General features: G+C 44.2%; 1 long non-coding RNA gene across 1 annotated transcript; it reads left to right on the plus strand.

Moving 5' to 3' along the window:
- The first annotated feature begins 2 nt into the window (after positions 1 to 2).
- LOC122465196 lies at positions 3 to 12620 on the plus strand. The gene is made up of 4 exons (XR_006289847.1): positions 3 to 68; positions 10035 to 10108; positions 11875 to 11996; positions 12261 to 12620. It is a non-coding gene; the product is annotated as an uncharacterized LOC122465196 (long non-coding RNA).
- The last annotated feature ends 5135 nt before the right edge of the window (positions 12621 to 17755 follow it).

The following is a 17755-nucleotide window of genomic DNA, read 5'->3' on the forward strand; positions in this document are numbered from 1 at the left end:
AAAGCAGGAAAGGGGCACTGCTAGACTTGGAATCCATCTTAAAGGACCCCCATGCCTCGTCACAAAAGGTCAGCTGTAGTTGCCACCTGGCTGGTTTGGGTTTTTACACTGCATTGCTGGTTGCCAATGAAAATGTGCTTCTCTCCCCCTCCTCCCAGTTGTAAGCTGTGTGCACACACAGCAGCGCCAGCTGCCACACGGTCTTGTAAGTACCTTGCACAGTATCACATGGCTGGGTGTGCTGTTGGCATGGCACAACACTTGTGTCCTGCTCTGTTCTTGTCCCTCAGCATGCCAAAAATGCAGCAAAACTGCTCCTACTTCTCTTGGCACCGAGGACTGGGAAGGAGGACAGGTGGACTCGAGGCTCACCAATATGATGGGGAAGGCGGGGGCTTCTCTTAGAGGGGAAGGTAGGTGGGGCTCCCTTGAGAGCGGAGGCTTCTGGGAAGGGGTGGGTGTAGGGGCTCATGGGCAGGGGTGAGCTGGAGGGGGTTCACACTGGTTCGCTAGAACCGGTTGTTAAATTTAGAAGCCCTTTTAGAACTGGTTGTCCAACAACCGGTTCTAAAAGGGCTTCTAAATTTAACTGGCCAAAAGTGGCGCCTTAGGCACCAACTCCATGGGTGCTCCAGCCCTGGAGCACCCAAGGGGAAAATTTGGTGGGTGCAGAGCACCCATCAGCAGCTCCCCACCCCACTCCCGGCCCCAGCTCACCTCCGCTCCGCCTCCGCCTCCTCCCCTGAACATGCTGCCCTGCTCTGCTTCTCCGCCCCTACCCCCCCAGGCTTCCCGCAAATCAGCTGTTCACATAGGAAGCTGGGGCATGCTGAGAAGCAGGCCGCGGCTTCCCACTCAGGCCCAGGGAGGCGGAGGTGAGCTGGGGTGGAGGAGGAGGGGAGCGTGAGGAGGGCCGCCCACGCCGCAGCAGGTAACCCAGGGTGGGGGGCACGCAGGGGAACCACTCCCCGCCCCAGCTCACCTCTGCCACCCTCGGCCTGAGCGGGAAGCCTCGGCCTGCTTCTTAGCTCTCCCTGGCTTCCCGCCGAACAGCTCATTTGCGGGAAGCCGGGGGGGCATGGAGAAGCAGAGTGGGGCAGTGTGTTCAGCGGAGGCGGCGAAGCGGAGGTGAGATGATCTGGGGCCGGGTGCAGAGTGGGGAGCTGCCGGTGGGTGCTCTGCACCCACCAAATTTTCCCCATGGGTGCTCCAGCCCTGGAGCACCCAGGGAGTTGGCACCTAAGGCGCCACTTTTGATGTGATCAGTGAGGGAGCGGCCGCTCCCCCCGCTCCCCCCCAGCTATGCTCCCCTGCCCCTAGGAGCCAGAGGGACCTGCCAGATGCTTCCTGGGAGCTGCCCCAGGTAAGCACCTCCGGGACTCCACCTCACCCCCCGGCAGGTGCCTCTGGCTCTTAGGGGTGGGCACCCACTACGGTGGCCCAGGAGACCCTCCTGCCTGGTTCTGGGGGCAGTCAGGAGACAGGGGTGGATGGGGCAGGAGTCCCGGGGGGCGGGGGTGGGCAACGCCCCCTCATGGGGTGAGGAGGGAACCCGTTAAGATTTTGGCAGCTCATCACTGCTCATGGGCCAACGGGGTCAGGCTGTACTGATGGTGGGAGCACCTGAGAAGGGAAGGGGAGGGTCCGGCTGGTGGGGTGCAGTGGTTGATTTTTCTGAGCCTCGGAGCTGGGATTTGGAGAGAGAGACAGAGAGAGAGACAGCATACACTGACACCCACTGATCATAAGGCAATGACTTTATGTGCAAACAGCCTTATGTAGTTTCAATTCACTCTCCCTCCCCCCCCCCCCACACACACACAGGGGTTCTAGATAGTGTTGGCAGTCAGGCAATCAAATAGGGTGAAGACTGAGTACTACTTTAATACAAAGTAATATAAAAACCATAATAATCATCAGTAATTTTGTGGTTGTTCAGCGTGGCCTGGTAACATCCCCATCTTTAAAGTTCCCCTGCCCTATGACCCGCCGATGAGGAGATCTAGGACAGTTTAGAGCCCAGAACGTGTATTGGGATTATTTTTTAGTTATTGGCTTTTGTTATCAGCTGTAGACGCAAGAGATACTACTGGATTTCAGTTTCCACAAATAAGAGGCAAATTCTGCCTGGGATATGTGCACACTGCTTCCATTGTCGCTAAATCAGTCTGTTCTGCAGCCTTTAAAACAAATATCTTTCACCTCATAGTGATTGGAGGCTAGGATTAAGGCTTTGTCTTCTCTGTAGATTTACCTTGCATTCCCCATAACATGCTCTGTGTGCACACATCCCATACCTCTGTCTGTGCCACGTGGTGAGGCAGCCACCATGCCCTGAGGTACAGGGCAGACCCTGAGTTATCTTATCCTGTGTATCCAAAGTAACTTCAGTGAAAACATGCAGCCACGCCCAGTCTCAACAATTAGTAGATGATGGTTCTCTAGATTCCTTCTCACAAGCCCCCAGGACATCCAATCTGGTATACTCTCATGCCATCTACCTGTGTTCTGACCCTGGCTCTTCAAATGCCTCTGCTCAACATCCTTGGTCCCACACTGCTTGTTCTTTCTCCTGATTCAACCTCATTCATTTCTGGTGTACAAAACAGCAGAAGAACGCCCAATATTGCAGCCACCCGGTCAGAAGCTGATATCGGTATCTTGGTGCATCTTTGGCAAAGACCATGACTTGCGGTGCTCAAAGAGGAACAAAGTTATATCTTGGATCAAGCAGACCGACAGCAGTACAGGGAGAGGATGAAGGGGTTCGAGGTGAAGAACTGGAAGGATAATTCCAAATCCAGCGCTGCCTGACAAGTTCCGTGCCCTACAATGAGCTGGACCATGTTCTGAGAGGCATGCTGAGCACAGAGCCCCACTTCATCATGTGGGTTTCAAACTTTGTTGATGCCCATGAGGACATGGACACCTTCTCAGCCCCTCAGACAACTGGCCCAGAAAGGGAGAGGACCGCAGCCCACAAATCACAGGATGTCTTCCTTGGTCTGGACCAGGAAGAACACCAGAGTGGATGAACCCCACAGAGAAACACTAGGGGAGCATTGCAGCTGGGGCCTCTCTTCCTATTGTTTTGAAGTATATTATGAAATATTTGGATGGGTTTTAGCCTATAATTCTGGCTGCTGCTTTAGTTGTGGGCAGATGCAGCGACATTACGCTTGTCCACCACCACTGCCGTTCCTCATTCACTCCAATTCCAACCATGCTACTCAAAATGGCAGACAAGCAGAGAAAACCCCCTCTGCAAACCAACAGGTTACAGTGGCTTAATGTAATAGCTTTTTGCTTTTCCATTAATAAAATGCTTTGTGGCCACAGTCCAGGCAAAATGTTACTTGCCATAACACAGTCCTTAAAGGCACTAGTAACAAAATACCCCAACACGTTAAGGCACCCTCTGACTAGCGCAGAAGCTGTTTTATTGCTCATCTGATTACTCTCCAGGAATGGAACACAATCAAATAGAATTTTGTGCTCAGTAAAAATTCCAGGCAGTCTCTGAGATTCCTTCATAAGGCAAACAAACCTCCCTCTGCTTCCCTTGTAATGGACAAATCCTTTCCAGTCATTTATTAGTTCATCTGCCACAGAACGCAGAAAGATTTGTCCTTGCAGAGCTGGAAAGGCTCCTTCCCAAGGCTTAGAATAAGTAATAACTGCTCCCTTTTCCATTCTGGAATCTCAAGCAGGACCACGTCTTGTAAGCAGCAGCCTGACAAGGTTTTGACATACTTGCCAATGCTGCTCTGTCTCCCAGGACCTGGACTCCCCTGTGCCCACTTTTGGGAGAGTTGGAATGTAAAATTAACTCACTATTTCTTTTTCCTGGGAACAGTCCTCTACAAAGCTTCACACCAGGCAGAATTTTGCTGGGTGGGAGAATCAATAAAAGGAACTGCATTCTTTAGAGCTAAAAGTTGATACTTTTTATTTACAGCTGCGTACACTGAGAAAGGTTCTAAGCTCTCAAACTTTTTTTCCCCCGTGTCAGTCAGGGCCCTCTGCCACAGCAGAAGACTCATTGAGAGAGGGGAGGACATCAAGGAGACAACTGATTGTCAGTGAAAGGCTTTGGAGTTTGAGGTCAAAGCAATGAAGGACCAGGATTACCTGCTCATGGGGGTGCATAAGGACTGATCCACACACCATAAAAGGAGGAGACAGGAGGAAAAGGGAAAGAAGGACAGTGTGAGGTTGGAGAAGTGAAGGAAGGAGGACAGGGAGCCTGAGAACCTGCTGGCAGAATGTCTTCACCGTGACTCAGAGGTTAAGGAGTGAAATATGGCGTTTCCAAGAAACATGTTCAAGAAACTGTTCAGGCTCATGAGACAGTCCCAGCAAACCTCCATGGCACCAGTGCCCAAACCCATGGCTGTACCTTGGCACTACTGTGTCCCACAACCTATAGTCAACAATGCCTGAGGGACCCAGTCAACGAGCCACGGAACTGCAATATCTGCTGCACTCTGTGCCTGCTCCAGTGCAGGGGAAGGAGATCAGATACATCAAAACCTTGTCACAAATCAGTGTTTTTGTACTTGTTTGTAGTTTTCTGCACACCTTTGAACCACATTAGACTAGCTGCTCTGCCCACATTTTTTAACTTCAATAAAGTTAGAGAAGGAAATATTTCTTTAATTCATGCATAGAGACTACTTTTGATTTCAAGGCAACAGCCTTAATGTGCCAGACAACCCCATTAATCAGCCCTAGTTTACTTTTCATGCAGCTCAAGAATGCAGGCACACAAGGCATCCCTTACGGCCTTTGCTTTAACAGACCCTGTGCCAGTCCGAGGTGCATTTGGTGGTTGTCTGTAAGTAGACCTCAAAATATCATCATCAGTCCATTCCATCCCACAGCACTCCCCCTTGTCCTCACATATATTATGAAGCACCCAACATGCCCCAGTCAAAGGTATGGGGTTAAACACGCTATAGTACAAATAAGTCTGTAAGCAGTGCCAGTCAGCCTCAGGCATGTTCTGCCACACAGGAAATGACACCCCTGCTCAGTGTGTAGTTCACCGGCTGCTTGTCCAGGGGGCCCAAGTCAGGATAAGCTTCAACCACCAGAGTGGAAGCAGCAGGTAGGATGGGGTTACCTACAGTCACGGTGGTCAGGGACACCCCATTGAAGACTATCATTGGGAGGAACAATGTACCAGTTGCCTATACTGAAAGAGGCCAGACCTGAATACCGTGGCATTACGCACCCGGCCAGAGCATCTGATATAGGTGGCCATGAATATGCCACCATGGTCCACAAGGACCTGCACAACTACGGAGTAGTATTCTTACCTGTTAATATACTTTCTTGCTTGAAATGGCAGGCAAAGGCTGGGTGTATGCTTGTCATCACTCACACCTGCACAGCTCAGGAACCTCATCCGTTCAAATCCTGCAGTTATTTCAGAATATTTCCAAGTTTTACAACCCTGGGGGCCAGCACAGTATAAATTGCCTTGGAAACCTCCATGACCACAGTGCCAGCTGTGGATTTGCCTACCTCAGACGTGTTGCCAACAAATCTATAACAGCCTGGGGTTGCCAGTTTCCACAAGTCAATAGCAATGTGCTCCTGGACTGTTTTTGGCTCTCTCAACTGGCTGTTCTGCTGCTCAAGGGCCAGAGCGAGTGCCTCACACTGCTCCAGGAATGTGGCTTTCCTCATGTGAGAATTCTGGGCCCACTGTGATGTGATGCCATGTTTCCATCACAATGTGGTTCCACCCTGAGTGCTTGTGAGCCTGGTCCAGAAGCAACAGTCAGCATAGGGGATGGTCGGCTGTGAAGAACAACATCAGCTCAGTCTATTCCTCCATGTCCACGTGGTCCTGATCTGGTCTTGTTGTTGTGCTTATAACTGCAGGCCACTGCTTCCATCTTCTCTGGGCAAAAAAAAAAAAGCTGCCTCTGAAACACCCACCACTGTCTCTTGGCAGCAGCTTCTGCAGAGACATGCCGAAGAAATACTGCCTGCCACTAGAGCAGCCGCTGTTGGCCCCAGGTATTAGGATGAGCAGAATCCATACCTTTGACACGTAACACCAGCTGGCTCCCTCTCAGGAAATGAATTTCCTGGGCCTAGCCCATTTCCTCCCACAATCTCCAGAGTGGACAGACAAGCTGACCTACAACACTCTAAGCACACTCTGTGCTTACACTGTGAGTTGTGGTGCTACGAATCACAGGATCTGTGCCCAGGTAACTGTATTGCTTCTCATGGACAGACACAGCACCAGTGTGGACATGGGACATGACAGCAATGCACTGATCTCAACAGTGTGGTCACACTCCAGTGGGTTAGACTGCTGTGCATCGATTAACACTTGACTGCTTAACCCACGTTTAGCCTGCAGTAAGGACAGAGTCTTAAACTATACATGGACTTGAACTAAAACCTGTCTGGATTCAGCTCAAACATCTCCCTATCACAGGCTGAATCCAAACAAAGATTCAGATCTATATTTTATCACCAGGCTCAGGAGTGTTCAGATTCAGGTTCTGGCTTGGACCCCATCTCTAGTTTAAACTTTGGTATAAAATTCAGACTTCTTCCATGTGGTGGAATATTAAGTTCCATTTACTAGATAACTAACAAGTAGTTTGTTTACAAAAGAAATGACCTCACTCACTCTCAGTGGAGATCAGACAGGCAATATATGGTGATTAACTACAGGATCAGAGAAACTAAGGTGGAAAAAGACAATTAGGTCATTGTGGTTCCTCCCTAAGGGCAGATCCAGAATTGTTCCTTACAGCATATTCTTCAGCCCCTTGTCCAAACTAGTTATAAATGACTCAAGCAAACAGTCTTTCCCAGCTTTCCTTTTGAGGCTATTCCACACTCTGACAGATCTCACTGTTAGGAAACATATCCTGATTCACCCTAGATTTCTCTCTGCTTATTTCATCCCACTGCTTCTAGCTATAGCCTTGGAGCATCCTCAGTAGTCCTCCTTCCCATTTGGTCTTTACCCTCTCCAAACACCAGTAGAATGTTATCCATTAGTTGTTTACCTGACACATACATGTTTGGTCTTTTTGCCTTTCCCCAGTGCTGGATTAAGGTATAAGCTAACTAAGCTACAGCTTAGGGCCTCGCAAAAAAAGAAAAAAAATGACTCCATTTCCAATTTTATCAAAATCCATCAACAAATAAAGGAGATATGGGAAAAAGAAGATTCTTTAAATATAGACAATTTCGTTCAAATGACAGAAATATACACATCTGGCTACACAAATACCTTTACCTTACCCTTACCCTTCACCAATTGTTCATTATTGACAGGGGGAGGCCAGGGCTGAGGGAAAAAAAAACAATAATTGCACTTGTAAAATTAGTATTTCTACAAGTAAGTCTGTTATCAGACTCCCAAAGCACCATTTTGTTGGCCAGCTGCTACCGGTACAATTCTGACTGTGCCTTCAAAACTTATTTACATAAATAAATAATCTCACCGCCGATGAAATTGAGACAAATGTGAGGTCGGAGACAGCAGTGACATGAAGCAATCCTGCCAAGCTCATACTCATATGTTAGTGTGTTCTTTCTTCTTTTGATCTGTACATACGTACGTACAACTGTGTGTCTTAGTGCGCGCGCCGCTTTCTGCTTCACGCACTATCCATGCTTGACATGATTGCGTTTGCAGGTGATCATCTTATGGACTTGGGTCGAGTGGATCTTGAGGAGGATAAATTTGTGTTGGCTTCCCTCTGTCAGTTTCGGGCACCTTCACAGTAAATATCAAATGGTGCTGACAAAAGGATAATAGCAAGTTTTGAGAGAAGTGAAGGAAGATTCTATATTGAGAGAGAGAGATCAAAATATTCTGAGTACTTGGTGAGCAAGTTATTTTAAACTACATGCATATACAATTTATAGGCTATTAAAGCCTATAATATTCATTATATTTGCTTGAATATAGGCTAGTTTTTCCTCACTCTCTCAATGACTGTCTAGAGATTACCATTCTTTCTCTTCTGCGCATATAGCTTGTTGTCACTCTGTGTCCGAGGTGTTTACTCTTGGAGGAGACAGAGGATAGAGAAGCAAAAGCGAAGAGAGATGTCTGCCTAGAAAAAAAGACTTGGATTTTCTGCTCAGCGGGTTTGGAGCGCACAAGATCATATTTTATTATAGGTAGTATGTGATTTATAAGTCTATGTAAGATTTTTTTTTACATCGCATATCATATGCATACTACATTATATTTTTATAGTATGGCAAAAGAAACAATTCATTGTTTTGTAGCGAAAATTAAATCGCAATAAACATTTGTAAATATATTTTATATAGAGTCTGGATTAATTTTGTTAGGGAAATACAAAGTTTATCAAATGTTTTTTCATTTATTCATATGAAAAAAGGATAATTTTCCCTATTCATGGTGTAAAAAAAAAAAAAAAAAAAAATTATGTATCCTCTCTTGTTTTCCTGTGAGAACAAACAAAATAGCACTAACTTTCACAGAAATATCCTGGTAAAACACAGGTTTTTGGCATATATTTATATTAATAAAAATATTATTTGTTGTATAGATATATAAATCTCAACATTTATAATATAAAATTAAATATTTTACTGGTTTCAATAAAAACCCTCAGTTACTAATTTTAGAACCATTATTAGGTAATTCAGCATAACCTTCTATAAAAACAAAAATTTATTGGAAAAAAACAACCGAAATACAATTTTCTGATACTTTTCTTATTACCTGGGTGTAATTCACATCAATAGAAACTCTAACCCTTGAACTTTAAGCTTGTGGGTTATCCCCATCCTATATCCTCTACTGTCATCTTATATCCTCTAAGAGTCTCATTGCTTATTCAGACAAGGAATTCCACAATTTAAATGCCCCAATAGAGAAGAAAAAATTCCTGAACTCTTCTAGTAAATGGTATTAGTTACAATATAAAAATACAAAATTAAAAAAACATAGTATTGTTTAGTTCTACTTTACTTACATATGCAATTAGTTCAAAGAATATATCTAAAATGTATTTCTGTCATGATGTCATCGTTATAGAGAGGGCTGTTTTTACAACTTTCCCTTTGTATAGATGCAGATATAAAAGCTTTTGTGTTTATATATTCAATGTCCTGTGAAAATAATAAATTTTATATGGCATAAGGTGTCTTACACATGACATAGCTTAGAGCCTCAGAATGTCATAATCCGGCCCTGCCTTACCCCATTAATGAGTCAATAGTCCATTGTTTGTTGCTTTTCACTGTATTTCCACTGGCTTGGCAACATTTTTACTGTAGGCTCCCTCACCAGCTCAGGAAGAATTCAGCACCATGCCCAAGTCTCTTTTAGACCCTTCCGCAGGACACGGTTCATTAATTCAAACACAAAACAAGAAAACAAAGCTATTCCCCAGAATGGGCTGCAGAGGCCAGAGGTCTTTCCCCTTGCACCTCTCTCTCTGCTCCTGGAAAAGGGACACACCTCTTCCCTTAAAGCCCTGCTGAATCATGTGACAGGCAGGCAGGGCTTAGCTCTTTTCTGCCTGTCCCATCCTGTCACATTTACCATAGTTAAGTACCCAGTATAGACCATAGCATTCCAGGTGGTGATCTGAAAAGTGCCATGTAGAGAGAGACTGGCAGATCCCTGTAACATAATCGGTTGCTTCTGTGTTATCTTTTTTGCAGTGCCATGACACATTGCAAGCTCACCCCTCATTTGCTGCCTACTCTGAGATACTGTGCTCAGATACCATAGACATAAGCCTGGGATGGAGAGAGTTCCCCAGCATTACTCCCTTCCACGTTTCCATTAATCAGTTATATTTTTTTCCTTCAGCTGTATTAGTTTGCATTTTTGTAGGTTGACTATCATCATACCATTTCCTGCTCTTTTTTCTGACGCTTGATGAGATACTTAATATTTATACTGATGTGACTGAGATCAAAACCTGTAGTGCTAGAGAATCAATGCAACTTAATGTGACAGAGTGGGAAGTGTAGGTCTCTCACAGCATGCTTAATTTTGACAGTTCTACATAATCAGGATATTTTACCTGCGAGAGATGGGTGAAGGCCAGTCTTAAGTTCCCCAGGAATACAGAAGGTGGGTTCTTACTCTAGCTTGGATATTCTGGGTCTGATTCTCCACAACCTGGCATCTTGTGTAATCATTTACAGCTGTGCAAAGGGATTGTAAAATGCTATCACTGATGTAAGGTAAAAGAAGAATTCAAATGAAGTACCATTGTACAACTACTTTGTACAGGTGTAAATTACTACCCAAGGTACAAGGCAGGGGAAAATAAATTCCTTTCTTATGTTCACGCTACTGGTCTATTTTATGCTGGAGCAACATTTTACAAGGGGGAATAACCAAATATTTGTCGTGGATGCATCACTGTATTGCACAGAATAATGTAGAATTAGACTTTATTGTTGTGTTTTTCTGAATGAAAACCTAGTTTCAGCCACCATAACCTCTACTTTAGATTAAGAGAGCACCAAAACAAGACAGAGCAAAGGTTAGGACCCCAGGAGAGAGCACAGAGTGCATGTCTCCTTGCACAAGCTACTGCTAGTCTCACTCTGAACTAAACCTGAATTGCCTATAGTGTAGACAGCAGAGTTCATAGAGGTTTCAAGTTACAGTTCATAGAAAACAAAGGCTAACTGTTACGCAGCTAAATACACCACAATTATCTCAAAAAGCTATGTAAGTAGTTGGTGTTGATCCTCATACTTCTACATTTTCCAAATTCCATGTTGGCTGAAAAGTGAAATTCGGACCAAAAAAAACAGCTATCAGCTTATAGAAAACATCTTGGAGAAGGTATTCAGGGCAGCGGGAAAAATTATTGTTGATGCAGAGAAATATATTTCAACAACACAAACCTTGGTTGTTCAATGTTAAGACTGAGAATGTGCATGTGGATATTCTCAATTAATTCTCACATTAGCAGCCTGAGTTGCATGCTTGGAGGCGACAGTAGATGGGGAGAGGCAAATAAGTTCTGTCAAAATCAGAATAGCGCAGAGTGATGCCACAAAGCAGGATCAGGGCATGCACCGTGGCAGACTTCCTAGGCATTCTGGCATTGGCCAGGGAAATTACGAAGGTATTTCTTCCCTACTTCACAGCCGAGGGTCTGACATTCTCTCATCCAGTGAAGCAGAGTGCAAAACACCATGAACCAACAGGGTGTTGATGCAGAGCAGAAACATCTCAGTGAGACTGTGTAACACTGACAGACCCCAGTCGTCAGTGGTGGGATTTAACCAGGGAACTCTTGAGCTTAGTGTATGAGCCTCTACCACATGAGCTAAAAGCCAGCTGGCTCTTAGCTAAGGCTGTAGAGCAGACTCATTTAACTCTCTTTAAGTGGTCTCGGTGCCACTAGATGGGACAGAACACCACACCCAGACAGTGTGTGGGTTACAGCTGCAGCTATAGGTCTAGTCTACACTAGAAGCGCTGCAGCTGCACCACTGTAGTGCATCTGGTGAAGGCACTCTATGCTGAGGGGAGCGAACTCTCCTGTTGGCATAATAAAACCACCCCCATGAGAGGTGGTAGCAATGTCCGTCGGAGAGAAGCTGTCTCACTGACAGTGCTCTCCACACCGGTGCTTAGGTCGGTGTTACTTACGTCGCTCAGGGGGTGGCTTATTCACACTCCTGAGCAACGTAAGTTACACCAACATAACCTGTAGTGTCGGCAAGCCTCTCAGGTTTGAGTGCAGTGGCGAGGGTGGGAGATCTCACATCATACAGGTGGGTGAGTCGCTGAGAACAGGTACCAGCAATTCGTGCATCTGAACCAGATTAACTATAAGTAAAAACAGGAACTAACCATGTTCTGTGCTGTTTCAGAAGCTGAGCTTGAACCTGATTCCAAGCAGTCCAGACATGGTGCTACCCCTGTATGATGCAGAGTATGTGCTTCTGGATTTTCTCCTCTGATGAGATGACCTATATTTTGTTATGGAAACACGGTGAGTGAGGTAATGTCTTTTATTGGACCAACTTCTGTTGGCGAGAGACACTTTCAAGCTATATAGAGTTCTTCTTCATATTTGTTACGGACAGACAAGGTTGTCTCAGTGTTTCTGGTTTTTCAGTATAGGGGTAGAATTAATGTTGTTTGGACGACCTTTACTGTCCTACTCCATACTTTCTAATCTTTAGGATATAACTTTAAACAAACTTCCTGGTTTTCTAATACTTGTTTTCTCAATATCGTCAACGTTCCTGTTAAGGTTGTACACCCTAAGGCTACTAAGAAGTACTCTCCACGTCAAAAGGAAGCAGTCAACTTCAAATCAAGTCAATTAAAAAAAAAAAAGTTTAAAGCAGTCTCATTCCCCTCTCCCACAGACCTCTGCCAAGTTGTGTGCTTTCACAATTATATTTTCCTTTTTTAAAAAAATGAGAGAAAATTCTCTCTCCTCTGTTGCTGTGTGAAAGACCCAAACAAACAGAGGAAGCAGTGAAATCCACTGTATACAAAGTGCTGTCAAGTCACATTGTAAATAAAAAAATTATATGCAATTATTTCTCTCTAATCTCTTTCAGTTATAGTCATTTAAATAGTTACTTGTAAAGGAAGTAGGTAGAATAATTCCGATAGATGGGTGAATTTTAAGTTGAGTGTCCCATTAACACCAACTTAAATATTTACGAGGAAAATAAAAAATGTAATCCATTGTAATTCATAGGTATAAAGCCTAAACACTAGGGTGTTTTCGATAATCAGTTATAATTGAACATGCCAAATAATTTCTAAAGTCTACTGCAAATGCTTTCTTAAGAACCATAACATCTTACTGCACTGTCTTTTCTTTGTCCTCACCTGCCCAGGAACAGCACATCTTCATCTGTATATATTGCAGTAATCTATTGCATTGATTCAACAATCCTCTTGTTTAACGCACAATCAAGGCTGAGCCACATGATCCAGTATACTCTTTGCTTCAATAGTGCCTCTGTGTATCCCTGTTTGACTAGGTTATCCCTCCACAGAGCATCTTCGTGAAGTATATTTAGGTTTCACATGAATAAACACCACAAGTGGGTGACAGGGCTTACATAGCCCCCTGCTGCAAATACATACTGCCTCGGGGGTTGACAGAACTAGTCTCCTAATCTAGGATTTACTCTTCTGCCCTGTCAGGGACTCTTGATCCAGGGATAGGAAAGGAAAAAATCTCTATGCGGTTTAGGTTTTAAATCCCTCAGTCTGAGAGCATGATGCATCTGTGCACTGCAAATATATCTGACAGCCATTGGACCCAGGGGAGGATCAGCTTCAAGAAGCCTTACCACTGATCCCCTGCTTTTCTTCCTTCACTCTCTGCTCCTACTCTAACTCCTGGTATATGTAATTTCCCTCAACAGCCAGCTTGGCAGGGAACAACCTATACAGCCATCACAAGACACTAGCCAGGTGATGCCAGCACCCAACAGGGGAAACATAGCACAGTTATGATGAGAGGCCAGATTAAAATGAAATGGGGAACTGCGGTGCATGCTATACAAGGGTCACATGGCTTTAATAACTGACTCAATCCAGAATCCCAACCGCAGGCAAGAGGAGACATGTCAGACCTTGGCTATGAAACACAAGAGACAAAGAAGTGGTAGCAGTTCTGGTGAGTGTGCCAAAGTAGCTGGCGAAAACATTTACAGGAGACCCAGGTTAAGAAAAAAGAAATCTAGTCTCTGGGGTTTCTGGTTTGTTTAGCCAAAATAACACAAACCAACAAAATCTCTGGCCATATTCCCTGCATGCAATGTAACAGTTTGTTAAGTCCAAACCAAAGAATATTAAGAGGGCTGCTATTGCCTTCAGACTTTTGCTCAACAAACCCCTCTCTGTGGGGCAGATCCTGAGCTGTTGTCAGTTGTCACAGCTCCATCGACAGTGAGAATGTTCAAATTGCTTTAGCTTTTAGGAAAGGGTTTAGTAAATACATTTGTCTAGTACTACCTGGAATTCAGATTTATGTAACATCCCGAAATGTGTCAAGATATTTGAAAGCTCAGAAATGCACAGTGCAATGCTATAATATGGCTCTTTGTTATGCTAATGATTTCTTCCCTGCCGCTCTTGCGAAAAGAGCCAGCCAGCCCGTCAAATAGGAATGAAACCAGTGGGCAACCTTTTTTTTTTTTTTTTTAACCTTCTGCTGCTAAAGGTTTTCTTAACACTAAGCTTGAGGGGCAAAAACCAAGTCTTTCTTGGCACCTGTAAACAAAGCAGAGAGGACAGACAGAACAGTTTCCCATTACGCACCCACTGCCACGTGGAGTGATCACTGGGGATGAAAAATGAGGCCCGCCTTTCACCATGATATAATTTACATTTTTTCCTCTTCTCTCCCCCCCTCCCCAGTCTCTTTATTCCCCTTGTCAGCAGCACTGAGAAGAGGCAGTGTGGCAAAACCACTTATAAAACCTCATATAATCTAGGTACTTCCATGGCCCCCCTCTGTGTGATTCATGAAGATTTATGATTTTTTTATACTCATAATAATCTTATCCAGGAGAATTTACAGTTGAAGGATTGAGGAAGAGAGGGATTAAGTGACTTCCCCAAGGTCACACAGGGAGTCATGGCAGAGCCAGGAACTGAATGCACATTGCCTGAGTCCCAGCCCCCTAAACAATCCTTCAAGACCCCAAATATTCCACAGCAACAGAGGCCTAAATTTTGCAGCAAGGTGCCTGACTCATGTAGCACTCCAGCAGGTGACTGGAAATTCTGTGGTGACTTCAATTTAACTTAAAAATGTGAGGTTTTAAATAAATTCAAAATGTCAATAAATAATCCCTAGCCCGTTTCGATATTAAATTAAATTTAGTTTATACAGTTCCCACGTCTTCAGTTTTTAAACAAGATTTTTGTATCGACAACACAGAACTGCATGGTAAGGGTTGACAAAGGGAAAATGTAGGTTTTGGTAGCTGGGCAGGGCCCACCTGGGTCTTTTGGCACCTTGGGAGGCTTGAAGGACAATTGGGATGATGGGGTAAACTCATCTGGGTGTCTCATTTATAATGAACAGCAGTGAAATAGTTAATAGTTGACAAAAGATTGTCCTCTTTCGGTATCAGACTTAAGTTATTGTCTTGAATAGGTAAGTTCAGATGACATAGTGCCATTGGTTCCGGCTGTCTGCAACCTAAAGACGACATCCCTGCATTAGTTTATGCTCAGTTAAAGTTTTTAATGTTCTCATCTTCACAACTATGGGGACTAAAGACTTATTTTTAAATCTTAGCTACTGGAGCACTGGTCTATGGCAAGGGGACGAGGGCAGGATTCTATGGCAAATCCCATCACTGCAGAATCACCAAATACACTATTTTGAGTTGAGCATACAAAAGGGAACAGACCTCTTTACACTAATGAATCCCCCTGTAAAACCAAGCCATTTTGCAACAAGGAGGAATAGTCCAAAAGAAGGAATATCATTTACTCAGTCTTCAGGGATCCAAAATTAAAATCTATGCAATTTAAGATTTCAGAAGTTATTCAACTTAGGTTTACAGGAAAACACCAAACAGTGGAGATGTTTGAAAAATGCAGATAGCTGTAGATACATGCACTGAAATCAATTTCAGAGAAGTGTGGGGCAAGCGTGTTATTGACCTTACATAACATTTACAAATGTAACATTACTTTGTGAATAGCCAGCTGATATACACAGGGAAAGGACCACTAAAGTTTTAAGTCAACTGCTGATCACCTTACTCACAGAAGTGAACTTGCGGTAGCCCGATAAGAAAATGATTTGTAGGCAGTAGATCTGGTCACATGATTAAGGTGAGCAAGAATTTGCCCTAAAATAATGAAGGCCAAAAGAATGACTGATGATGGCAAAGAGTCTCATAAAGATGTTAGGGGTATACCTCAATGAGTGAATAGATCACAGCACAGATAGCCATCAATACCTACATATATAGACACGATTTTGAGGTTGAAAAATAAACCAGGTGATTTTGAAAAGAATCTGGTAACCTTTTCTGAATTTCACAGCAAAAGAACACCAATAAATACAAAACCTGAGCTGAGACCTGCAGGAATCTGTCTCAGAAAGCAACGAAGGTGGCATTGGTCTATGGGCAGCGTCTTTTTTTATTTGTACCATATGTCTGGTGAAGAGGAGGGGACAAAAATTATAACAAATGGGCCATTCTGTCAGCTGGTATGACTAGTATAGCTTTATCAAAGTCTATGGAGATACATGGATTCACAGCTGAGGATTCAGCCCAATATATTAATAAGTTATCTGATAGTAATGAATGTCCTGGTCATGCCTATGTGATTGGCATGTTGCTTGGAAAATGGCAGTGCCTTTAACTGCTTTAAGAGGCATATAGGGCACATGAAGCAGTTAAAAGAAAAGGAGGACTTGTGGCACCTTAGAGACTAACCAATTTATTTGAGCATAAGCTTTTGTGAGCTACAGCTCACTTCTACAGCTAGTGCACTTCTACTACAGCTGTAGCTCACGAAAGCTTATGCTCAAATAAATTGGTTAGTCTCTAAGGTGCCACAAGTACTCCTGTTCTTTTTACTAAAACTACACTAACTTCTAACACGGCGGCTACTCTGAAATATAAAGCAGTTAGTATCACAGGGTTTACTACTTGGCTCATCTGGAGATTAGTTCTCAACTGGTCTGATGTCCCCTCCTTTGGTTGTTCACCCTGCGGCGTCTCTCACTCTCTGGATTCAAGTTACTCCCTCTTCACAACTCAGCCCAGGTCACTATCGTACTCCCCTTCTGGGGTTACGAAGGCACACCAGCCAAATGATCTATCTGCAAGCTGAGGCACTCTTCCCATCCACTTCCCAGATTGTACCACTTTCCCAGTAACCAGGAGAGTAATCCAGGCCCATCTACTCTGGGGTCCAACCTACAGACACTATGTCCAGCAACCATGGTCTGCTCAAGCTCTGACCCTGTAGTGATTTCCCTAAACTCTTTCCTACCTCTCCGCATACCCTCTCTTACCACCAACTTCCTCCCTTTATAAGCCTGGCCCAACTCCTCCCACAGCTGGGCTTCCTCAGCCATTAGGCCTTATCAGTCCTTGGCTCCCCTCCAGGTGCAGCATGTTGGCTAATTGGCCTATTTTATCTATTCAAGGTTTGTGTGGGATGGACACCCCATCACAGATGGCCATTACCTTGCATTCCTCAAGGAAAATGCTGTGCTCAGAGAAAGAATGAAATGAAAAGACCTCAAGGGGTCGGTTTGTCTTGTTTCTACATGCTTGGTACATCTGAAAAGATGTTCTCTGTTGCAAACTGGACAATGATGTGGTGCTGTCAGACAGGAATAACTAGCAGGAGAGATAAGGTGGGTGAGGTAATATCTTTTATTGAACCAACTTCTGTTGGTGAGAGAGAAAAGCTTTAGCTTCAGGTCAAGATATTACCTCACCCACCTTGTCTAATATCCTTAGCCCAACATAGCTACAACAACACTGCATATAGCAGAAGAGATGTCATTTTCCAAGCAAAACAGCATTTCTCATTGATTTTTCCTGGTACCCTAACCTGAGATCTTACGCCTTGTCACTGAGCACATTGCCCTGTTCATTATGGATCTTGAATGCAAGAGCTTTTGCACCAATTTATACAAACAAGCTTGCAAACTTGCATACATGGCCAATGGGCCCAGCTGAATTTGGTGGGAGAACTTTGCTTAGTTGCTGAGACTTATGAGAATAAAGTCTCCAC

This window comes from Chelonia mydas, chromosome 3, assembly GCF_015237465.2.
Source record: "Chelonia mydas isolate rCheMyd1 chromosome 3, rCheMyd1.pri.v2, whole genome shotgun sequence".
NCBI classification, from domain to species: domain Eukaryota; kingdom Metazoa; phylum Chordata; order Testudines; family Cheloniidae; genus Chelonia; species Chelonia mydas.